Below are 25,058 nucleotides of genomic sequence, written 5' to 3' on the forward strand. Positions count from 1 at the left end.
GCCCACTTATGGATCGATAACTGCAACCTACATGTGTGTGAACTGAGCAGCGCCTATCGACCACCATTAAAATGAAGTTGATTTAGTAAAAGCACTCGATTCCAAAAGTATGCACATGTCCAAAACATCCACAAGATGACCTCTGTATAAATCTCATAATAGCTTGTTTTTCTAGACCCCAATTTGGCGGACGTAAAAGCACCATTCACGAAAAATTCGAATAAAAACAAAACACCTAACGTCTACTAAAACGGTGTTGTTTGGAAAGAATTGAGAGAATTTATGTTGTTGGCTAAAAATACATTTTGTAGACAGGGTGTTCAAAGCAAATTCTAAATGGAGCATATTGCAGGCGGGCTGATGTTCTGTACAGTCAAGTGTAAAAATATGGGTGCACAACTGCACACATCATACCCAAAAATATGTACCATAGCTCTTATGTCAGCGAATTAAGAATATAACACCCATATTTTTACACATGACTGTTCAAATGCATTTTATTTGGTTTACATAATTTTTTTCAGCGTGTTCAAATGGGACAACAACTTCTCCATACAAACGTATAGTCCCCTTTTGACTTTGCACTCATATTCAGCGATGAATGCAACCTAGGGGCTGTTCATAAATTATGTCATCTATTTTTGACGATTTTTTGCCCCCTCCCCCCCCTAAAATCCTCCAAAAATCATGCTTCGAATGACCCCGTTTCCTCCTACGTCATGCTACCATCATCCGGTGTCCAGACCCCCCCCCCCCCCTTTTTGAAATGACGTAATTCATGAATAGCCCCCTACGTTATTATGGAAAATTTACATGGACACCAATGGAAATTGCCAAAATAGTTTTGTTTACGATTTACGAGCGTCACAATAGGAACAAAGGAAAAAAATCGTATATTAAATAGTTTATTATGTCCAAAACCGGCTTCTCATGGTTGACACGGTTTCTAAGAGCAAATGCCTCTTATATTATACAGTGTTTGATGTTCCCTCTGCTTTACAGGGTGACTAAAAATAACTGCTTTCCTGTTGCCAGGGAGGTTTTGGAATTATACTGAAATAGATAGATAGATATTTTCGTGGTCGGTCCCATAGTAAAAGTTGCTCAGTATAATCCCAAAACCTCCCTGGCAACGGGAATGCAGTTATTGTTTAGCTACCGCACCGTGTATATATTCGGACAAAACATCCTGTATCAACGGTTTTGTACCTATTATATTTAGATAAGATGTTGCAGCAAAGCTTACATCACGTTTGTCGCATACCTGTTGCATTCATAGCCGGCCATGCAGTTGCCAACTCGGAATAAAAATGCTAATTACACTAATTAGGCAAAACATTGCTATGTAAACAATTTTTTGGGTGCTTCAATGTATGGAAAAAGTTACCTATTGGGAAATTTGGGTGCCTAATGGATTCAAAAGTTGCTACATTTAAGCACCTATAGTTGCTAATGTTGCTATATTGGCAATACTATTGTCTACTCGTTTCAAGGCGAAATAATACAGTTCTCATGAGAATATGATAATATGGTAATTGGCCTAATTTACGGAAGCAGGATAATTATTCAGATAAAGATATGATCAAGCCTGTGGTGATTAATATAAATTACAAATCAAGTCTATTTATAGTGTTGGTAGAGACACGAGTATTTTAATTAATTACATTCGTCTTTACCCCGTTATTGGCTATGTATTTATAAATGTTGCTTAATTTGCATGTCACTTTGTTATGTCACTGTAAATTTTGTATTGACAGGGTTCGAAATTATCCTGAAGGTACATAATTACATATGGCCCTTCAAATTTTGCACATAGGCATGTATTGTGCTAATTACCGCACTAGGGCGGTAAAGTAGCACCATATGTACTGTAATAAAATAATCCTTGTTACTTAAATAGACAACCGAATAATACAACATTATCACAATAACCAACCATACATAATTCGAAAAGACGCTTTATTAGTATGATTAAGTTAGCCTCGAACACAAACAGCACACGCTATACATATGTATAATAACGGCAACATTTAACTAACTTGGACCTTATGTCTTCACTATAAGGTTCACGATGGTTAGTTAACAACAGGGGTATACTTTACTTAACCACCGCAAACCACAAGTGCAAGTCCGTGCCTTGACGTAATGAGCTGTCATTGACAATCGTAGTCACGTCATAGACTTGGCAACAGGGCTAATAACCCGCAAATTGCGGGCATCTGTCTCTGTTACTCTAATTACGCCTTCATTGGAGTACACGAGAAAAATCCCCGCAATTTGCGAATTTCGGTTTTCGCGGTAGACCCCTGAATTGTCACTTTTATAGTGTTTTTTGAGTTCAATAAAGAATCAGTAGCAGATATAGTTCCGCCATGCCTCGTCGGTCTTGTGGCGTCTCCTCTAGCTGTCTCTATCGACGTCGTGCCACAACAATCTAACACATGGCGTTAGGGAGCTAGAACGCAATTTGGTACAAACCTACATCGCGCTTACGGAATTTCAAATGCCAGTTGCGATATATACAACTTCCGACCAACTCTCGGTGGACTTTGGTCCCCAGGCATAACACCCACCTGACCCACCTAGAGAGAGTACTATTGGCCCTCTACCTTCCTACAGTCTTATTCATTGCTTTGCCTGTCTGACCGTAGTATGTAGCTTAAATCAGTAGGTTATCATATTAGTACTATAAAAGGTGAAATTTGATTAAAATGTCACTGTTGAGCATGTCGACCCATAGTTTTTTTTAACGTAAAATCACCACAAAAATTAAACCGGTCTTCGAAAACCATTCTTCAATCAAATTTCAATCAATCAATTTGCAGTCATACAAACGTATAAGACGACAAAATATATTTAAAAAAACAAAAACATAAAATATAGCGTTACTAAATGATTTACGAAATAATAAGCTTTAAAAAACAAATGTCATCGAACCTGAGTAGATTTTAATACGATTTTATTTATATGTATTTTGTAGTACATATTATTTCAGAGCTATAACCGCGAAAATCGAAGTTCGCAAATTGCGGGCATCTGTCTCTCTCTCTAATTACACCTTCATTGGAGTAAAAGAGAAAGATACCCGCAATTTGCGAATTTCGGTTTTCGCGGTAGCCCCTCAAGAGTGTACCTACACATGGCGAATTTCAAAACGATTTTTAAATGTTTAGCTAACAAAACTATACCAGATTACCAGTTGATGAACGACCACATTATGTCGTGACTTCGTGAGCACACTTCATCATAAAGAACTTTTTGTCACACGTTACACAACAGAGTGGAAGTATAAAATTGAAAGTTGCATCAATAATATAATAGCTTTCACCGGCTCAATACGCGTATTATGTATTATAAACAAACTATCACTTCATAGTATAAAATAACGCATCACATAATGTCTGACTTTTGACATAGTGTTTGACTTTTAGATGTAAGTAAAAGATAAGCGCATAAGCGGCTTTTATTTTTAGATAGCATAAGCTAACGGTCACGGCTGTCAAAACTGACATATACGCTAACGTCTAAGTCTACGTTAGACACTCTCGTCTAGTCTACGAGTACTCGTGACGACTAAACGTATTTGGTATCCAAAGGTTAATCATTTAATGATGTACATTATAAAACATTGTAAATTGTAAGGTATCTTCCAATACGAAACCATACAAATGTTTAGTTATTCAAATGTGTTGGTGTCGGGGCTTGCCAAAATAAAAACCAGTCGCGATTAGATTTCAAACCGGTACACAACACCGGTTTTAACACAAACCAATATAAACCATACAAGTTTGAAATAATTACTTATTGCTATTCCATTATTTTTTAAATTATCTAGAGAGTTCCGCCAATTTTTATTTATTGACCCATCTCATTTTCATAATGGAGATATATTAGTTTAATTTAAATCCTCGTAATCACATAGTAAGAAAGACATAATATGTTATTGAAACTCAAGTAAATACAGCCGTTCAACATATAATTAATGTATTAAATAAAATAGGGTATTAACGAATACGGAGCTTGTTTTGGAAACAAACAGGTATGGGATAAATAAATAATAGCTTCTTGTGTACGGTAGATGTCGCAGGTTGCAATACTATTAAGCGAAAATACTGGCCAGTTTTGGAAATTAGGGCTCATTTAGTGCAAGGTCTGAGTAGACGCTCGAAACGGAGCGTTCGGCGGGGCGTGCAGCGTGGCGTCGGGGTCAGGAGTAATTTCAGCAGCGTACTAAGGCCGCTCCTATACGTTTGCATTTGTTTAAACACTTTAAACATGCACGCCGCACGGCCCCCCGCCCTGCTGCACGCCCAACTCGAGCGTCCACTCAGGCCTTACACTTAGACGGTGCGAGAACTCGCATGCGAGTTTCATTACATTGCGTCATTTGATCGGTCTGCTGAATTGATGTCACCTCAATGGTCCGCAATGTAACTAAAATCGTATACGAGTTCGCGCGCCGTCAAATGAACCCTTTAAAGTCATAATTCATATGAACCCGCCGCTTAAAACCGCTCCAATACAATAGAAATGATGCTCTCATTTTAAAACGACATCATGCTTAAGTCATATCAAAGTCATTTAACTATTATTACTACTTAGTACGTACTAGCGACCGGCCCCGGCTTCGCACGGTTAACACAAAACCGTAACAAATTATACACATAAACCTTCCTCAAGAATCACTCTATTGATAGGTGAAAACCGCATGAAAATCCGATCAGTAGTTTTTGAGTTTATCGCGAACATACATACACGCAGACAGACGCGGCGGGGGATTTGTTTTATAAGGTGTAGTAATATTATAGTCGCCATTTATAGCGTTACTTATAAACCATTAAGGTCTTTGTCTGCATAAAATTAATATACCGACGCGTGTAATATAATAATATTAACTTATTCAAACAGTAGTAATATAGGAATTATTGCATGTGTTACATACCATTATGAGGAAAAGCTGATTTGTCTATCTCCCTTCCGCACCTGCAACAGACAGAGAGAACAATCTGAACAATGTTCATTCAAGGAAGTCGGTACAATGGTCGATGAACTAAACTGAACAATATCGATTTCACAACAACAGAGGTATTTAAAATGGTAACTGGTATGTGCAAAGACAAAGGTGTACAGTCGCCGTTAAGCCCTTGCTACACGGTCGCCGACAAGCCCCCAGACCGCGTGGCCTTGGTCCGTCCCGGACCGTGTAGACAGTAGTTTCCAACAAAATTTCGTTTGACCTCCGGACGCCCTTGGCATGCGAGCGCGCGCCAGCGACCGCGGTCTGAGCGGTCGGTCCGGAACCGTGTAGCCGCCCGTCGCCAACCGCACTAGGCCATTTCGCTTGGAGGACGCGCCGTGTGCGCTCGTGTGGTTAATAGCCATGCCATGGGTACTCAGTAGCAATAATTCATCAAATACTTTCCTCTTCATTCTTAGAAAGTTATGTATGTCCCAGTAGCGTAGTCCAGCAAATTCATTAAGTTGAAATGACTCAACAAATGCCGTTTTCTGAGCCAGCGTTTCATTCATATACCCTTTTCTTTTTTACAAGCTTTTTATTAACTTGCAATATACCTAATGTAAGTATGTAAATATGTTTGTACGGGTCAAATCTTGCAAGTTAAATTAGACTCACTTTCTAGTTTCCGATAGAGCTGAAAATTTGCATACATATGTCGGGTGACAATGCATTATTATGGTACCATAGAGCTGATCTGATGATGGAGACGGGAGGTGGCCATAGCAACCCTGTGATAGAACAACGCGACCTAATTGTGTTTGGAGTTTTTAGAATTGTCTCGACGAGTATTAGTTGCCTGTGGAAAGAAAAGTACAGTCAGCGATAAAAGCTTGTACCAAAAATGAAATTTTTGACAAAAACTTATTTTTTTTGTCATTGCACTAGTATGAGTAGGTTATGAAATTTGGCGCACCGGCCAATAAGTTTTGCCGCCCCAGAAGTCAAGGAAGAAAAACAAAATGCAATCCGCCAGGAGTGGCATACGCCGCCCTTAGGGCCATACACCACTGAGTAAGTGAGTAGGTACTAATGCCACGCCAACTTTCTGAAAGTTTACGGGCCATTTTGTGCGCTTGCAGTACGTGTTGTCCGTCCGCGAGTTCTGAACACACTGTGGTCTGCCACCGTCTAGCCAGACAACTCAGACGGACCCACATACCAAGGACAGACCAAGGTCAGACGGTTAGTAGGCTTGTCGGCGACCGTGTAGCAAGGGCTTTAGATATATCGGAGCGGCCAAGGTGTTCACAATATCTGAACACGCACTCTAACGCACTGACAAGAGGCGTGTTCAGATATTTGTGAGCGCTTTAGCCGCTCCGATATATCTGGTGGCGACTGTACAAAGGAACGACGGTAATATCATAATATGTATTATAATAGTGCTTAGTCATACTCCATTTCTCGGACGGTATTAGTCTAATATTATTAGTGTGTTGCCATGGTAACCCATGGGCGTTTTTTTTAAAGTTGTCCCCTAGACTTTTTTTCAAATTTGGGATTTTTTATGTTATTTCTACTCAGAATCACGAGCTCTTTCTATCCTAGTAGGAGAAAAAAAGTGTCCTAAGGTTTTTATTTCCAATCCGTCACCATTTTTCATAGACTTTGTATGGCGGTCGGGGAATGGAAAGACCGAAGAATGTATGGAAAATTTGGGACACTTTTTTTCTCCTATTAGGATAGAAAGAGCTCGTGATTCTGAGTAGAAATAACATAAAAAATCCCAAATTTGAAAAAAAAGTGTAGGGGACAACTTAAAAAAAAACGCCCCCATACGACTTGACAGGGGTCCATTTCTCGAACGATATTAGACTAATATTATTACTCTACGAACTGTCAAATCGTATGGGTTGCCATGACAACACACAAATAATATTAGACTAATATCGTTCGAGAAATGGGCCCCAGGCAGGATTTATCATAATCATAATCATAATTCTTTATTGCAACCATGGTATTACTTTTTACTTACCAGTTTTTCCTGTAAGTTTTTGCCATGATTGCATTTTTGGCTGACTGCTCGAAGAAATTAACTTGCGCACAATGCGCACATATAAGAAATATTTCTGTACTATGGCTACATGACCAAATTTCGATGTTCGCGGTAGACCCTCCGATTTCCGTAATACTATGGACAATGGACATTGGCGTGTCCGCGATGGCCTGTACCTATTATCGTATACTTAACAATTGCTGGACATAAATATAGGTACATTGTTGTTTACGACTGGTCCAAAAACGTCCAAGGTTAGTTACACGTACATCGTCCAAAGTCAAGACTCGAGGGAGTGCAATAAAAACTTGTTTTTATACGACCCTCTTTAGTTTATTTTTTTGTAGCTTTATACGCGTTTTTCAGGTCGTCAAGTCAATTACTTTATTTGTGGTTTGATTGCAGCTTATTATGTTCAAAAATAACAAATATAAATAAGGAATACTTACTAAGACAAAATTAATATAAATCAATAAATAAACATATATTATGTGACAATCTTCCATAAACCGACCCATTTCCACAATAATGATTTCATCATCGACATGATGAATTCTAAATACCTACTTAAAATTTAAATGCAATGTTTTAAAATATCACCAAAACAGTAGTAGTAGATACAGTCAGCTACAGAGAGAACTGACCCCCCTGCATAGTAATTTGTTTGCATGAGGGGTCAACTATCTCTGCAGGTGACTGTACTTTATCCTTACAAAGTTGTAGGATAACATAAATCGTACTTTTTGTAAGCAACCAGTATTTATACGGTATGGGTGTGGTTTAGAAACCTAGAAAGAATAAATCTTGTAAGTTAAGTGTAAAGTAGAATGAACGAGTGCTCTAAGCATTAGAGAGCTGCTTGCTTATGCATTACGTGGGTGCAATGGGTGCATGCATTCCCAGGCGAGTTTCATTGCATTGCTAACGGGTTCTCTATGAATAGATGAAGTTTTCTTAAACTAGCAAAATTATCTTCTCTCGTTAAGAGAATAAAGTAGTACAGATGTAGTGCATAATTATATTCCATTGTATTTTCATGGAAACGTACGAACGTGTCTTGCTATTTCAGTCAGACTCGGTACAAAAAGTACTGAGGTTGACTGAAGTAGCATTACTTTGACTCAAATACTGAAGCAAGTTATTTAAAGTTGGTCAAACCAATTTGTCAGTAAATAAGAACCAAAAAGTACTCATACTATATTCATCCTTTTCTTTTGGGTGCTAGTACTAGTGTAAGACAAAGATAGTATAGTATGATTCTTTGTGTCTATGTTTGAAATGAGACAGTCCTTTGACAAACCTTTGTCATTCCTTCATGCCAATCCCTACACTATCAATAAAAATGATATTTCTTCAAAGTAATGTCATTATTCATGATAGTGCCGAACCCGTACGTAGGTATATTTTATAGATATTAACTGGTAAGTACTTTTTAGAAGCAGCTAGGGACCGCACCGAGGTCATTTTGTCGCTGAAAGTCGTAAATCTTAAGAATGTACAGCCAGCAGTCGTATAACGGAGCCATGTGCACGCTGAATTGAGAAATACAGACCGTATAATATATATCGTTATTATGTGTTCTCAACAATATATATATTACAAAAGCACATTTTAATCTGATACTAGAACGTAATTTACGAAATAACGTGATTTCTAAAAAAGTCACGTAATATTTTTTTTACTCAGCATTTTGCTGTACCTATGTGCTATGGTTTCGTGAGTAATCGCAGTTTTGGCAATATAACTATTAAATTAATGTTTTTTTAATAACTATTAAGTTTTAAACCACATGCCAAAAATACCTTCGATCGTCAACCGTGGTGAGGAGGTATTAGTAACTTTCGCATTTATAATATGTATTAATATAGACTAGCGACTCGCCCCGGCTTCGCAGGGGTTACATAAACCCATAACAAATTATATATTTGGTAAATTATATATTACCTAAACCTTCCTCAATAATCACTCTATTGATAGGTAAAAGCCGCATGACTATCCGTTCAGTAGTTTTTCAGTTTATCGCGAACAAACAAACACACAGACAGACGCGGCAGGGGACTTTAAATACGTCTGTAACTTTTAGAAAATAAACTGTTTTTCTTCTTCCCTTTACTGCCAGCTTTTATTGTGAGCACCATTATCACCAACAATTCTTGTGAACGTTTTGCCATAGACAAAAATAAAATGGTTGTCTGTAAAGTCGGTTTACGGATGATAATTTTGCGCGATAACGTCATATAGGCTTCGTCACACAGGCGCGTTTTCCGGGCGGGGCGTGAGCGGGATGTGAGCGTTTTGTATGTAAAAGCGGCGAGCCCCGCTCACGCCGCGCCTGTGTGCCGAAGCCTTAAGAAAACATGATGATAAATTGCATACTTTTATACGTTAGCATGGAGATCTGTCCACAACGTGACACTTTTTCGTGCATGCTACGGGTGTTCATCGAATGTCATCGATTTATAAGACGTTATCACGTCAAAAACAAACAATATTAACAGTGAAGGTAAACAGCATACTTACATAAACGTGTCAATTGACGCTATTGAAAGAAACACGCCAGATTCGGTCAGCGACACAATTACTTTACCAATACTAAGAGGTTAGGAGGATAATGGAACAACCTTGTTTGCTGACCGTACCGTTAATCTAATAATTAGGACAGATTTGTGGTAACAGGATTAATTGCATATTGGCTAATAATAGAGAGTTGGTAAGTGGAAAAGCCTCTTTCTGCCCAGACATCAAAACTTGCCAAGGCAAATGCAATTTTGATTTGTCAAGAAAGGATTCAAATTACAACAGAATAGGAGACTTTTTATAGGCCTCTGGGCGGCTAGAGGTTAAAGCGAGGTCACCGCGTATCCAATGGGGATAAACGCGCAAAGATATAAACAGATGGCGCTGCAAACGTTTCAGTTCCAATTGCCGTGAGTTTAGGGTTACCAGATACAAATTTAGAATTTCCTGACAAAATTCCTGATTTCCGAATATTTTTCCTGACATTCATATTTTTCTTTGTTAATTAATAATTATGAAGTCGGCGAAGTTACTGTTTATTAAATATAACGCACCTATATTCTTGCTCAAATACTAAAAGTTTCATTTTTTTTTTAATAAAAAAATACTAAAAATGTAATATTTGACGTTTTCTAAGTACCTAATCTTGACATCCGCATCCGCATCCGCGGATGTCAAAAAATCTGCATCCGCAACATCCCTGTTGCAAATAACAATGCCTTCGAATCTTATGGGTGGATTTTAAGGATAGGTCATAGGAATTAACAAGAGAGTGAGCGAAAGTACGAGTATTCTTGACAAATAATACATCCCTCACGACGCATCCTCTGGTGGAAACGCAGTTTTAAGGCTTGTTTAAAAAAAGTTTATCTTAAAGCTTCGACACACAGGCGCGTTTTCCGGGCGCGGCGTGAGCCAGGCGCGCCGCTTTTACATACAAAACGCTCACGCCCCGCTCACGCCCCGCCCGGAAAACGCGTCTGTGTGCCGAAGCCTTTAGAGCTTAAATTAAGTACAGGAATCCATAAATTCGCACGATTGAAGCGAACAAAAACAATCGGCACGGGCATCTTGTAATTTACACCGTAATTTATATGAAACCGGTTTTTGGTAAAATATCGTTATGCAAAAAACAAGGTATTAATTTTGTTATTTTAATTGGTTTTAATAAGGAAAGACGACTGTTCATGTTCAAGGGCCGTAAATTCCAGAAATAAAAGGAATTTTAAAAGCCCTATTAAAGTTTTGTTTCTTTTATAATACAATTCTTAAAATGGAACTGACGGAATTAAACTGTCGTCAGAATATCTTAAAATCATTTTTATTTTTGGAACTAAAGTCTCAGGTATTAAATTCGAACAGTTTTATCCGTCAGTTTTTCATATTTAGAAACTTGTTACAGTGTTACGTGTATGGTCGCAGTGATACATAGGCTATAGAGCCTTATATAGCCCCTAATAACAAGAATAAGAACTTGTTACTAAAAGTTTTTTTTTCATTAAGGATTATCATTAACGTTTTTGTTTAGTAACACGTGATCTTTAATCCGTGTGAGAATTTACCGTCACACAGGCGCATTTTCCGGGTGGAGCGTGAGCGTTTTATATGTTAAAGTGGCGCGCCCCGTTCACGCCCCGCCCGGAAAACACGCCTGTGTGACGGAACCTTAAACGTCTTTTTGACATAAACGCGACAACACAACTTTGACAGCGATTCAGAGACGAAGGACGAATTCGATTTCTAATGTATGGCACTATCCCTTTCGGCTATTTAGGGTTGTCAAAATTCAAGTCATTATCTTATCTGTGGTTGTCCACGCAAAGGGACGTCAAGTCGTGCCAACCCTAATAATTCCTCGTAGCAATGTTGAGCCGAACGGAGCCGAGAATGCTCGAACTGATCATGTGTCGCCACTGTCGCCCCACTGACGAAAGTTTGATCCCATCAAAAACAAAAATGTGAAATGAGAGCCAAGTTCAATATTAAGAATATTCGTCGTTGTTGACTTCGCCGGAAAAAGAATTGAGATCTATATGGGTGCCAAGTTCTAGTTTGCTTGGGGTGTAATTAAAGTTCAGGATTTGAATTTCATATGTTTACGTCACCCTAGGCCCGTAAGTGGGATCGCACTAAGTGCGATGGAATGCCTTGGCTAGGAAGTCTTCCTAGCCAAGGCAAGACGTAAAACTTTAGACAAACCACGGCCGGTAATTCGTAAAGCCGCAGATCGCATATTTATGGCCGATCTGGGGCATTCATGAATTCACCTCCCTAGGTATGTAATGTACTATTATGTTTAATAGATTATGGGTTACGCAGGGGTTAAAAGTGGCTCCAAATGGTGTAACACACGGCCGCTGCGTCGCCAGTTCTTTTTTCTTTTGAACTTGGCTTGTTACCTACGAAATATTGAATTAGCCGGACTATATCTGCGCAAATCTTGCCGTGCCATTGCAGATACACGTTTTCGGGCTTTCCAATCGGTATCGCAGGACATAAGCCGATCCGGCCGGGCGACTTTCACTGCGCTTTCTACAGGGCGCAGCGGTGCACGGTGCAAAAATACTTTAAACTAACTGTTTCACTTGTCGGTCTACCGTTTTACTGCGTTTACGACTGGTTGAAGCATTGACGTATATATATATATATCTCAGGACAGGCCTTACGTGTACTAAAAATGGTACTAGTTCAGCGGTGTCACTCACGAATTCGTGCAGTCTAACGCAACTAGTTGCGACCAATCGCGCGGCCGGGCGCGCGTGATGCGCAGTCAACAACCAATCGGGTTGTAGCGGTGTCACACCGCCATGCTCGTGAAGTTGACCACCCCATATCGTTTGCCCGCAAATGGCATATCTATATCGTTAGTTCATCGTTAGTTCACGTTTGTTCAGTAGGTAAAACCGTAAGGACCCGATTCCAACATCGATTTTTTTTAAAAACAAAATGGGGGTGGCTGTCTTCACGCTAGCCACCCCATACCACTTTTTGCAAGTTTTTTTGGTCTAGATAGCAAGATATTCGTTAGTTCATGATTGTTCAGGCATTGGAATCGTTTGGACCCGATTCCTTCATTTTTTTATTTTTTTTTAAAGTGGGGTGGCTGTCTTCACGCTAACCACCCCACCCCGAAATCAGTCAAACTAACTACGTGAAGTCATCGGGCGACGTTAGTTCACGTTTGTTCAGGCATTAAAATCGTTAGGATCTCATTAGATTTGCTATAAAAAAATAAAATCGAAAAATTCATATTGGCTAGCCGAGATACTAGTCAGTAAGTAGGCGTAACTAGCAATCGACACAGATAATAACGATTATATGCCCTAAATCAGCATCTATAGACGATCTATAGCCCAGACAGTATAGTAACATGCGGGCGCTCAAAACAGATTAAAGGATTTCCGTAGTTTTATATTTTTTTATTCTATGGGGGTGGCTGTCTTCACGCTAGCCACCCCATACCACTTTTTGCAAGTTTTTTTGGTCTAGATAGCAAGATATTCGTTAGTTCATGATTGTTCAGGCATTGGAATCGTTTGGACCCGATTCCTTCATTTTTTATTTTTTTTAAAGTGGGGTGGCTGTCTTCACGCTAACCACCCCACCTCGAAATCAGTCAAACTAACTATGTGAAGTCATCGGGCGACGTTAGTTCACTTTTGTTCAGGCATTAAAATCGATAGGATCTCATTAGATATGCCGTAAAAAAAAATCTAAAAATTCATATATATGGGCCAGCCGAGGCAAGTAATGTGTCTAAGTCGACGGCTGAAAAAAATAGTCAGAATCGGGTCCTTACGATGCCACTTGCAGAACGATGTCAGCAGACCATGCTTATTCGAGATAGATAGGTCATTTGCGGGCATTCAAAACAGTTTTGTCGGAAAAAATAAAACATGAAAATCTGAATAACTCAACTTATGCTCCTAAGTCGACGGCAGAAAAAAATAGCCAGAATCGGGTCCTTACGAAGCCACTTGCAGAACGATGTCAGCAGACCATACTTATTCGAGATAGATAGGTCATTTGCGGGCGTTCGAAACAGATTCACCTGAAAAAAATAAAACTTGAAAATCAGAATAACTCAACTTACGCTCCTAAGTCGACGGCTGAAAAAAATAGTCAGAATCGGGTCCTTACGATGCCACTTGCAGAACGATGTCAGCAGACCATACTGATTCAAGATTGATAGGTCATTTGCGGGCGTTCTAAACAGATTTACCGGAAAAAAATAAAATTTAAAAATCTGAGTTACTCAACTTATGCTCCTAAGTCGACGGCTGAAAAAAATAGTCAGAATCGGGTCTTTACGATGCTACTTGCAGGACGATGTCAGCAGACTATACTGATTCAAGATTGATAGGTCATTTGCGGGCGTTCTAAACAGATTTACCGGAAAAAAATAAAATTTAAAAATCTGAATTACTCAACTTATGCTCCTAAGTCGACGGCTGAAAAAAATAGTCAGAATCGGGTCCTTACGATGCCACTTGCAGAACGATGTCAGCAGACCATGCTTATTCGAGATAGATAGGTCATTTGCGGGCGTTCGAAACAGATTTGCCGGAAAAAAATAAAACTGGAAAATCTGAATAACTCAACTTACGCTCCTAAGTCGACGGCTGAAAAAAATAGTCCGAATCGGGTCCTTACGATGCCACTTGCAGAACGACGTCAGCAGACCATACTTATTCGAGATAGATAGGTCATTTGCGGGCGATCAAAAGAGATTTTCCGGAAAAAAATAAAACTGGAAAATCTGAATAACTCAACTTATGCTCCTAAGGCGACGGCTGAAAAAAATAGTCTGAATCGGGTCCTTACGATGCCACTTGCAGAACGATGTAAGCAAACCATGCTTATTCGAGATAGATAGGTCATTTGCGGGCGTTCGAAATAGATTCACCGGAAAAAAATAAAACTTGAAAATCAGAATAACTCAACTTATGCTCCTAAGTCGACGGCTGAAAAAAATAGTCAGAATCGGGTCCTTACGATGCCACTTGCAGAACGACGTCAGCAGACCATGCTTATTCGTGATAGATAGGTCATTTGCGGGCGTTCTAAACAGATTTACCGGAAAAAAATAAAATTGAAAATCGGAATAACTCAACATATGCTCTTAAGTCGACGGCTAAAAAAAATAGTCCGAATCGGGTCCTTACGATGCCACTTGCAGGACGACGTCAGAAGACCATACTGATTCAAGATAGATAGGTGATTTGCGGGCGATCAAAACAGATTTGCCGGAAAAAAATAAAATTTGAGAATCTGAATTACTCAACTTATGCTCCCTAAGTCGACGGCTAAAAAAAATAGTCCGAATCGGGTCCTTACGATGCCACTTGCAGAACGATGTAAGCAAACCATGCTTATTCGAGATAGATAGGTCATTTGCGGGCGTTCGAAATAGATTCACCGGAAAAAAATAAAACTTGAAAATCAGAATAACTCAACTTATGCTCCTAAGTCGACGGCTGAAAAAAATAGTCAGAATCGGGTCCTTACGATGCCACTTACAGAACGACGTCAGCAGACCATGCTTATTCGAGATAGATAGGTCATTTGCGGGCATTCTAAACAGATTTACCGGAAAAAAATAAAACTTGAAAATCGGAATAACTCAACTTATGCTCTTAAGTCGACGGCTAAAAAAATAGTCCGAATCGGGTCCTTACGATGCCACTAGCAGGATGACGTCAGAAGATCATACTGATTCAAGATAGGTGATTTGCGGGCGATCAAAACAGATTTGCCGGAAAAAAATAAAATTTGAGAATCTGAATTACTCAACTTATGCTCCCTAAGTCGACGGCTAAAAAAAATAGTCCGAATCGGGTCCTTACGATGCCACTTGCAGAACGATGTTAGCAGACCCTGCTTATTCAAGATAGATAGGGGATTTGCGGGCGATCAAAAGAGATTTTCCGGAAAAAAATAAAACTGGAAAATCTGAATAACTCAACTTATGCTCCTAAGGCGACGGCTGAAAAAAATATTCCGAATCGGGTCCTTACGATGCCACTTGCAGAACGATGTCAGAAAACCATACTGATTTAAGATAAATAGGTCATTTGCGGGCGATCAAAACAGATTTCCCAAAAAAAATTAAGATTTGAAAATCGGAATAACTCAACTTATGCTCCTAAGTCGACGGCTGAAAAAAATAGTCAGAATCGGGTCCTTACGATTCCACTTGCAGAACGATGCCAGCAGACCATGCTTATTCAAGATAGATAGGTCATTTGCGGGCGTTCGAAATATATTCACCGGAAAAAAATAAAACTAGAAAATCTGAATTACTCAACTTATGCTCCTAAGTCGACGGCTGACAAAAATAGTCAGAATCGGGTCCTTACGACGCCACTTGCAGGACGGCGTCAGAAGACCATACAGATTCAAGATAAATAGGTCATTTGCGGGCGTTATAAACAGATTTTCTAGAAAAAAAAAACTTAAATATTAGAATAATTCAACTTATGCTCCTAAGTCAACGGCTGAAAAAAATAGTCAGAATCGGGTCCTTACGATGCGACTTGCAGAACGATGTCAGCAGACCATGCTTATTCGAGATAGATAGGTCATTTGCGGGCGTTCGAAATAGATTCACCGGAAAAAAATAAAACTTGAAAATCAGAATAACTCAACTTATGCTCCTAAGTCGATGGCTGAAAAAAATAGTCAGAATCGGGTCCTTACGATGCCACTTGCAGAACGACGTCAGCAGACCATGCTTATTCGAGATAGATAGGTCATTTGCGGGCGTTCTAAACAGATTTACCGGAAAAAAATAAAATTTAAAAATCTGAATTACTCAACTTATGCTCCTAAGTCGACGGCTGAAAAAAATAGTCAGAATCGGGTCCTTACGATGCCATTTGCAGAACGATGTCAGCAGACCATGCTTATTCGAGATAGATAGGTCATTTGCGAGCGATCAAAAGAGATTTTCCGGAAAAAAATAAAACTGGAAAATCTGAATAACTCAACTTATGCTCCTAAGGCAACGGCTGAAAAAAATAGTCTGAATCGGGTCCTTACGATGCCACTTGCAGAACGATGTAAGCAAACCATGCTTATTCGAGATAGATAGGTCATTTGCGGGCGTTCTAAACAGATTTACCGGAAAAAAATAAAATTTAAAAATCTGAATTACTCAACTTATGCTCCTAAGTCGACGGCTGAAAAAAATAGTCAGAATCGGGTCCTTACGATGCCACTTGCAGAACGATGTCAGCAGACCATGCTTATTCGAGATAGATAGGTCATTTGCGGGCGTTCGAAACAGATTTGCCGGAAAAAAATAAAACTGGAAAATCTGAATAACTCAACTTACGCTCCTAAGTCGACGGCTGAAAAAAATAGTCAGAATCGGGTCCTTACGATGCCACTTGCAGAACGATGTCAGCAGACCATGCTTATTCGAGATAGATAGGTCATTTGCGGGCGTTCGAAACAGATTTGCCGGAAAAAAATAAAACTGGAAAATCTGAATAACTCAACTTACGCTCCTAAGTCGACGGCTGAAAAAAATAGTCCGAATCGGGTCCTTACGATGCCACTTGCAGAACGACGTCAGCAGACCATGCTTATTCGAGATAGATAGGTCATTTGCGGGCGATCAAAAGAGATTTTCCAGAAAAAAATAAAACTGGAAAATCTGAATAACTCAACTTATGCTCCTAAGGCAACGGCTGAAAAAAATAGTCTGAATCGGGTCCTTACGATGCCACTTGCAGAACGATGTAAGCAAACCATGCTTATTCGAGATAGATAGGTCATTTGCGGGCGTTCGAAATAGATTCACCGGAAAAAAATAAAACTTGAAAATCAGAATAACTCAACTTATGCTCCTAAGTCGACGGCTGAAAAAAATAGTCAGAATCGGGTCCTTACGATGCCACTTACAGAACGACGTCAGCAGACCATGCTTATTCGTGATAGATAGGTCATTTGCGGGCGTTCTAAACAGATTTACCGGAAAAAAATAAAACTTGAAAATCGGAATAACTCAACATATGCTCTTAAGTCGACGGCTAAAAAAAATAGTCCGAATCGGGTCCTTACGATGCCACTTGCAGGACGACGTCAGAAGACCATACTGATTCAAGATAGATAGGTGATTTGCGGGCGATCAAAACAGATTTGCCGGAAAAAAATAAAATTTGAGAATCTGAATTACTCAACTTATGCTCCCTAAGTCGACGGCTAAAAAAAATAGTCCGAATCGGGTCCTTACGGTGCCACTTGCAGAACGATGTAAGCAAACCATGCTTATTCGAGATAGATAGGTCATTTGCGGGCGTTCGAAATAGATTCACCGGAAAAAAATAAAACTTGAAAATCAGAATAACTCAACTTATGCTCCTAAGTCGACGGCTGAAAAAAATAGTCAGAATCGGGTCCTTACGATGCCACTTACAGAACGACGTCAGCAGACCATGCTTATTCGAGATAGATAGGTCATTTGCGGGCATTCTAAACAGATTTACCGGAAAAAAATAAAACTTGAAAATCGGAATAACTCAACTTATGCTCTTAAGTCGACGGCTAAAAAAATAGTCCGAATCGGGTCCTTACGATGCCACTAGCAGGACGACGTCAGAAGATCATACTGATTCAAGATAGGTGATTTGCGGGCGATCAAAACAGATTTGCCGGAAAAAAATAAAATTTGAGAATCTGAATTACTCAACTTATGCTCCCTAAGTCGACGGCTAAAAAAAAATAGTCCGAATCGGGTCCTTACGATGCCACTTGCAGAACAATGTTAGCAGACCCTGCTTATTCGAGATAGATAGGGGATTTGCGGGCGATCAAAAGAGATTTTCCGGAAAAAAATAAAACTGGAAAATCTGAATAACTCAACTTATGCTCCTAAGGCGACGGCTGAAAAAAATATTCCGAATCGGGTCCTTACGATGCCACTTGCAGAACGATGTCAGAAAACCATACTGATTCAAGATAAATAGGTCATTTGCGGGCGATCAAAACAGTTTTCCCAAAAAAAATTAAAATTTGAAAATCGGAATAACTCAACTTATGCTCCTAAGTCGACGGCTGAAAAAAATAGTCAGAATCGGGTCCTTACGATGCCACTTGCAGAACGATGCCAGCAGACCATGCTTATTCAAGATAGATAGGTCATTTGCGGGCGTTCGAAATATATTCACCGGAAAAAAATAAAACTTGAAAATCTGAATTACTCAACTTATGCTCCTAAGTCGACGGCTGAAAAAAATAGTCAGAATCGGGTCCTTACGACGCCACTTGCAGGACGGCGTCAGAAGACCATACAGATTCAAGATAGATAGGTCATTTGCGGTCGTTATAAACAGATTTTCTAGAAAAAAAAAACTTATATATTAGAATAATTCAACTTATGCTCCTAAGTCAACGGCTGAAAAAAATAGTCAGAATCTGGTCCTTACGATGCGACTAGCAGAACGATGTCAGCAGACCATGTTTATTCGAGATAGATAGGTCATTTGCGGGCATTCGAAATAGATTCACCGGAAAAAAATAAAACTTGAAAATCAGAATAACTCAACTTATGCTCCTAAGTCGATGGCTGAAAAAAATAGTCAGAATCGGGTCCTTACGATGCCACTTGCAGAACGACGTCAGCAGACCATGCTTATTCGAGATAGATAGGTCATTTGCGAGCGATCAAAAGAGATTTGCCGGAAAAAAATAAAACTGGAAAATCTGAATAACTCAACTTACGCTCCTAAGTCGACGGCTGAAAAAAATAGTCCGAATCGGGTCCTTACGATGCCACTTGCAGAACGATGTCAGCAGAACATGCTTATTCGAGATAGATAGGTCATTTGCGAGCGATCAAAAGAGATTTTCCGGAAAAAAATAAAACTGGAAAATCTGAATAACTCAACTTATGCTCCTAAGGCGACGGCTGAAAAAAATAGTCAGAATCGGGTCCTTACGATGCCACTTGCAGAACGATGTCAGCAAACCATGCTTATTCGAGATAGATAGGTCATTTGCGGGCGTTCGAAATAGATTCACCGGAAAAAAATAAAACTTGAAAATCAGAATAACTCAACTTATGCTCCTAAGTCGACGGCTGAAAAAAATAGTCAGAAATCGGGTCCTTACGATGCCACTTGCAGAACGACGTCAGCAGACCATGCTTATTCGAGATAGATAGGTCATTTGCGGGCGTTCTAAACAGATTTACCGGAAAAAAATAAAACTTGAAAATCGGAATAACTCAACTTATGCTCTTAAGTCGACGGCTAAAAAAAATAGTCCGAATCGGGTCCTTACGATGCCACTTGCAGGACGACGTCAAAAGACCATACTGATTCAAGATAGATAGGTGATTTGCGGGCGATCAAAACAGATTTGCCGGAAAAAAATTAAACTTGAAAATCGGAATAACTCAACTTATGCTCCTAAGGCGACGGCTGAAAAAAATAGTCCGAATCGGGTCCTTACGATGCCACTTGCAGGACGACGTCAGAATCCCATACTGATTCAAGATAAATAGGTCATTTGCGGGCGTTCGAAACAGATTTACCGGAAAAAAATAAAACTTGAAAATATGGATTACTCACTTATGCTTCTAAGTCGACGGCTAAAAAAAATAGTCCGAATCGGGTCCTTACGATGCCACTTGCAGGACGACGTCAGAAGACCATACTGATTCAAGATAGATAGGTTATTTGTGGGCGATCAAAACAGATTTGCCGGAAAAAAATAAAATTTGAGAATCTGAATTACTCAACTTATGCTCCCTAAGTCGACGGCTAATAAAAATAGTCCGAATGGGGTCCTTACGATGCCACTTGCAGAACGATGTCAGCAGACCATGCTTATTCGAGATAGATAGGGGATTTGCGGGCGATCAAAAGAGATTTTCCGGAAAAAAATAAAACTGGAAACACTGAATAACTCAACTTATGCTCCTAAGGCGAAGGCTGAAAAAAATAGTCCGAATCTGGTCCATACGATGCCACTTGCAGAACGACGTCAGAAAACCATACTGATTCAAGATAAATAGGTCATTTGCGGGCGTTCGAAACAGATTTACCGGAAAAAAATAAAATGTAAAAATCTGAATTACTCAACTTATGCTCCTAAGTCGACGGCTGAAAAAAATAGTCAGAATCTGGTCCTTACGATGCCACTTGCAGGACGATGTCAGCAGACCATACTGATTCATGATTGATAGGTCATTAGCGGGCGTTCTAAACAGATTTACCGGAAAAAAATAAAATGTAAAAATCTGAATTACTCAACTTATGCTCCTAAGGCGACGGCTGAAAAAAATAGTCCGAATCGGGTCCTTACGATGCCACTTGCAGAACGATGTCAGCAGAACATGCTTATTCGAGATAGATAGGTCATTTGCGAGCGATCAAAAGAGATTTTCCGGAAAAAAATAAAACTGGAAAATCTGAATAACTGAACTTATGCTCCTAAGGCGACGGCTGAAAAAAATAGTCAGAATCGGGTCCTTACGATGCCACTTGCAGAACGATGTTAGCAAACCATGCTTATTCGAGATAGATAGGTCATTTGCGGGAGTTCGAAATAGATTCACCGGAAAAAAATAAAACTTGAAAATCAGAATAACTCAACTTATGCTCCTAAGTCGACGGCTGAAAAAAATAGTCAGAAATCGGGTCCTTACGATGCCACTTGCAGAACGACGTCAGCAGACCATGCTTATTCGAGATAGATAGGTCATTTGCGGGCGTTCTAAACAGATTTACCGGAAAAAGTAAAACTGGAAAATCTGAATAACTCAACTTACGCTCCTAAGTCGACGGCTGAAAAAAATAGTCCGAATCGGGTCCTTACGATGCCACTTGCAGAACGATGTCAGCAGAACATGCTTATTCGAGATAGATAGGTCATTTGCGAGCGATCAAAAGAGATTTTCCGGAAAAAAATATAACTGGAAAATCTGAATAACTCAACTTATGCTCCTAAGTCGATGGCTGAAAAAAATAGTCAGAATCGGGTCCTTACGATGCCACTTGCAGAACGACGTCAGCAGACCATGCTGATTCAAGATAGATAGGTGATTTGCGGGCGATCAAAACAGATTTGCCGGAAAAAAATTAAACTTGAAAATCGGAATAACTCAACTTATACTCCTAAGGCGACGGCTGAAAAAAATAGTCCGAATCGGGTCCTTACGATGCCACTTGCAGGACGACGTCAGAATCCCATACTGATTCAAGATAAATAGGTCATTTGCGGGCGTTCGAAACAGATTTACCGGAAAAAAATAAAACTTGAAAATATGGATTACTCACTTATGCTTCTAAGTCGACGGCTAAAAAAAATAGTCCGAATCGGGTCCTTACGATGCCACTTGCAGGACGACGTCAGTAGACCATACTGATTCAAGATAGATAGGTTATTTGCGGGCGATCAAAACAGATTTGCCGGAAAAAAATAAAATTTGAGAATCTGAATTACTCAACTTATGCTCCCTAAGTCGACGGCTAAAAAAAATAGTCCGAATGGGGTCCTTACGATGCCACTTGCAGAACGATGTCAGCAGACCATGCTTATTCGAGATAGATAGGTCATTTGCGGGCGATCAAAAGAGATTTTCCGGAAAAAAATAAAACTGGAAACACTGAATAACTCAACTTATGCTCCTAAGGCGAAGGCTGAAAAAAATAGTCCGAATCTGTTCCTTACGATGCTACTTGCAGAACGACGTCAGAAAACCATACTGATTCAAGATAAATAGGTCATTTGCGGGCGTTCGAAACAGATTTACCGGAAAAAAATAAAATGTAAAAATCTGAATTACTCAACTTATGCTCCTAAGTCGACGGCTGAAAAAAATAGTCAGAATCTGGTCTTTACGATGCCACTTGCAGGACGATGTCAGCAGACCATACTGATTCATGATTGATAGGTCATTAGCGGGCGTTCTAAACAGATTTTCCGGAAAAAAATAAAATGTAAAAATCTGAATTACTCAACTTATGCTCATAAGTCGACGGCTGAAAAAAATAGTCAGAATCGGGTCCTTACGATGCCACTTGCAGAACGATGTCAGCAGACCATGCTTATTCGAGATAGATAGGTCATTTGCGGGCGTTCGAAATAGATTCACCGGAAAAAAATAAAACTTGAAAATCGGAATAACTCAACTTATGCTCCTAAGTCGACTGCTGAAAAAAAAAGTCAGAATCGGGTCCTTACGATGCCACTTGCAGAAAGATGTCAGCACACCATGCTTATTCGAGTTAGATAGGTCATTTGCGGGCGTTCTAAACAGATTTACCGGAAAAAAATAAAACTTGAAAATCGGAACAACTCAACTTATGCTCTAAGTCGACGGCTGAAAAAAATAGTCAGAACCGGGTCCTTATGATGCCACTTGCAGGACGATGTCAGCAGACCATACTGATTCAAGATTAATAGGTCATTTGCGGGCGTTCTAAACAGATTTACCGGAAAAAAAAAAATTTAAAAATCTGAATTACTCAACTTATGCTCCTAAGTCGACGGCTGAAAAAAATAGTCAGAATCGGGTCCTTACGACGCCACTTGCAGGACGACGTCAGAAGACCATACAGATTCAAGATAGATAGGTCATTTGCGGGCGTTATAAACAGATTTTCTAGAAAAAAAAAACTTAAATATTAGAATAACTCAACTTATGCTCCTAAGTCAACGGCTGAAAAAAATAGTCAGAATCGGGTCCTTACGATGCGACTTGCAGAACGATGTCAGCAGACCATGCTTATTCGAGATAGATAGGTCATTTGCGGGCGTTCGAAATAGATTCACCGGAAAAAATAAAACTTGTAAATCAGAATAACTCAACTTATGCTCCTAAGTCGACGGCTGAAAAAAATTGTCAGAATCGGGTCCTTACGATGCCACTTGCAGAACGATGCTAGCCGACCATGCTTATTCAAGATAGATAGGTCATTTGCGGGCGTTCTAAACAGATTTACCGGAAAAAGATAAAACATTAAAATCGGATTAACTCAACTTATGCTCCTAAGTCGACGGCTGAAAAAAATAGTCAGAATCGGGTCCTTACGATGCCACTTGCAGGACGATGTCAGAAGACCATACTGATTCAAGATTGATAGGTCATTTGCGGGCGTTCTAAACAGATTTACTGGAAAAAAATAAAATGTAAAAATCTGAATTACTCAACTTATGCTCATAAGTCGACGGCTGAAAAAAATAGTCAGAATCGGGTCCTTACGATGCCACTTGCAGAACGATGTCAGCAGACCATGCTTATTCGAGATAGATAGGTCATTTGCGGGCGATCAAAAGAGATTTGCCGGAAAAAAATAAAACTGGAAAATCTGAATAACTCAACTTACGCTCCTAAGTCGACGGCTGAAAAAAATAGTCCGAATCGGGTCCTTACGATGCCACTTGCAGAACGATGTCAGCAGAACATGCTTATTCGAGATAGATAGGTCATTTGCGAGCGATCAAAAGAGATTTTCCGGAAAAAAATAAAACTGGAAAATCTGAATAACTCAACTTATGCTCCTAAGGCGACGGCTGAAAAAAATAGTCAGAATCGGGTCCTTACGATGCCACTTGCAGAACGATGTCAGCAAACCATGCTTATTCGAGATAGATAGGTCATTTGCGGGCGTTCGAAATAGATTCACCGGAAAAAAATAAAACTTGAAAATCAGAATAACTCAACTTATGCTCCTAAGTCGACGGCTGAAAAAAATAGTCAGAAATCGGGTCCTTACGATGCCACTTGCAGAACGACGTCAGCAGACCATGCTTATTCGAGATAGATAGGTCATTTGCGGGCGTTCTAAACAGATTTACCGGAAAAAAATAAAACTTGAAAATCGGAATAACTCAACTTATGCTCTTAAGTCGACGGCTAAAAAAAATAGTCCGAATCGGGTCCTTACGATGCCACTTGCAGGACGACGTCAAAAGACCATACTGATTCAAGATAGATAGGTGATTTGCGGGCGATCAAAACAGATTTGCCGGAAAAAAATTAAACTTGAAAATCGGAATAACTCAACTTATGCTCCTAAGGCGACGGCTGAAAAAAATAGTCCGAATCGGGTCCTTACGATGCCACTTGCAGGACGACGTCAGAATCCCATACTGATTCAAGATAAATAGGTCATTTGCGGGCGTTCGAAACAGATTTACCGGAAAAAAATAAAACTTGAAAATATGGATTACTCACTTATGCTTCTAAGTCGACGGCTAAAAAAAATAGTCCGAATCGGGTCCTTACGATGCCACTTGCAGGACGACGTCAGAAGACCATACTGATTCAAGATAGATAGGTTATTTGTGGGCGATCAAAACAGATTTGCCGGAAAAAAATAAAATTTGAGAATCTGAATTACTCAACTTATGCTCCCTAAGTCGACGGCTAATAAAAATAGTCCGAATGGGGTCCTTACGATGCCACTTGCAGAACGATGTCAGCAGACCATGCTTATTCGAGATAGATAGGGGATTTGCGGGCGATCAAAAGAGATTTTCCGGAAAAAAATAAAACTGGAAACACTGAAT

At 39.6% G+C, this 25,058-nt stretch overlaps 1 protein-coding gene across 1 annotated transcript in view; it reads right to left on the reverse strand.

Annotated features, from left to right (window-relative positions):
* LOC134651931 (E3 ubiquitin-protein ligase RNF144A) overlaps positions 1 to 25,058 on the reverse strand; it is a 171,185-nt gene that overhangs the window by 123,068 nt on the left and 23,059 nt on the right. Inside the window, exon 2 of the mRNA XM_063507048.1 lies at positions 4,943 to 4,983. The gene's annotated coding sequence lies outside the window, so the exon portion shown is untranslated. The remainder of the gene's footprint in view (positions 1 to 4,942; positions 4,984 to 25,058) is intronic.

This window comes from Cydia amplana, chromosome 11 (genome assembly GCF_948474715.1).
Source record: "Cydia amplana chromosome 11, ilCydAmpl1.1, whole genome shotgun sequence".
Classification (NCBI taxonomy): Eukaryota; Metazoa; Arthropoda; class Insecta; order Lepidoptera; family Tortricidae; genus Cydia; species Cydia amplana.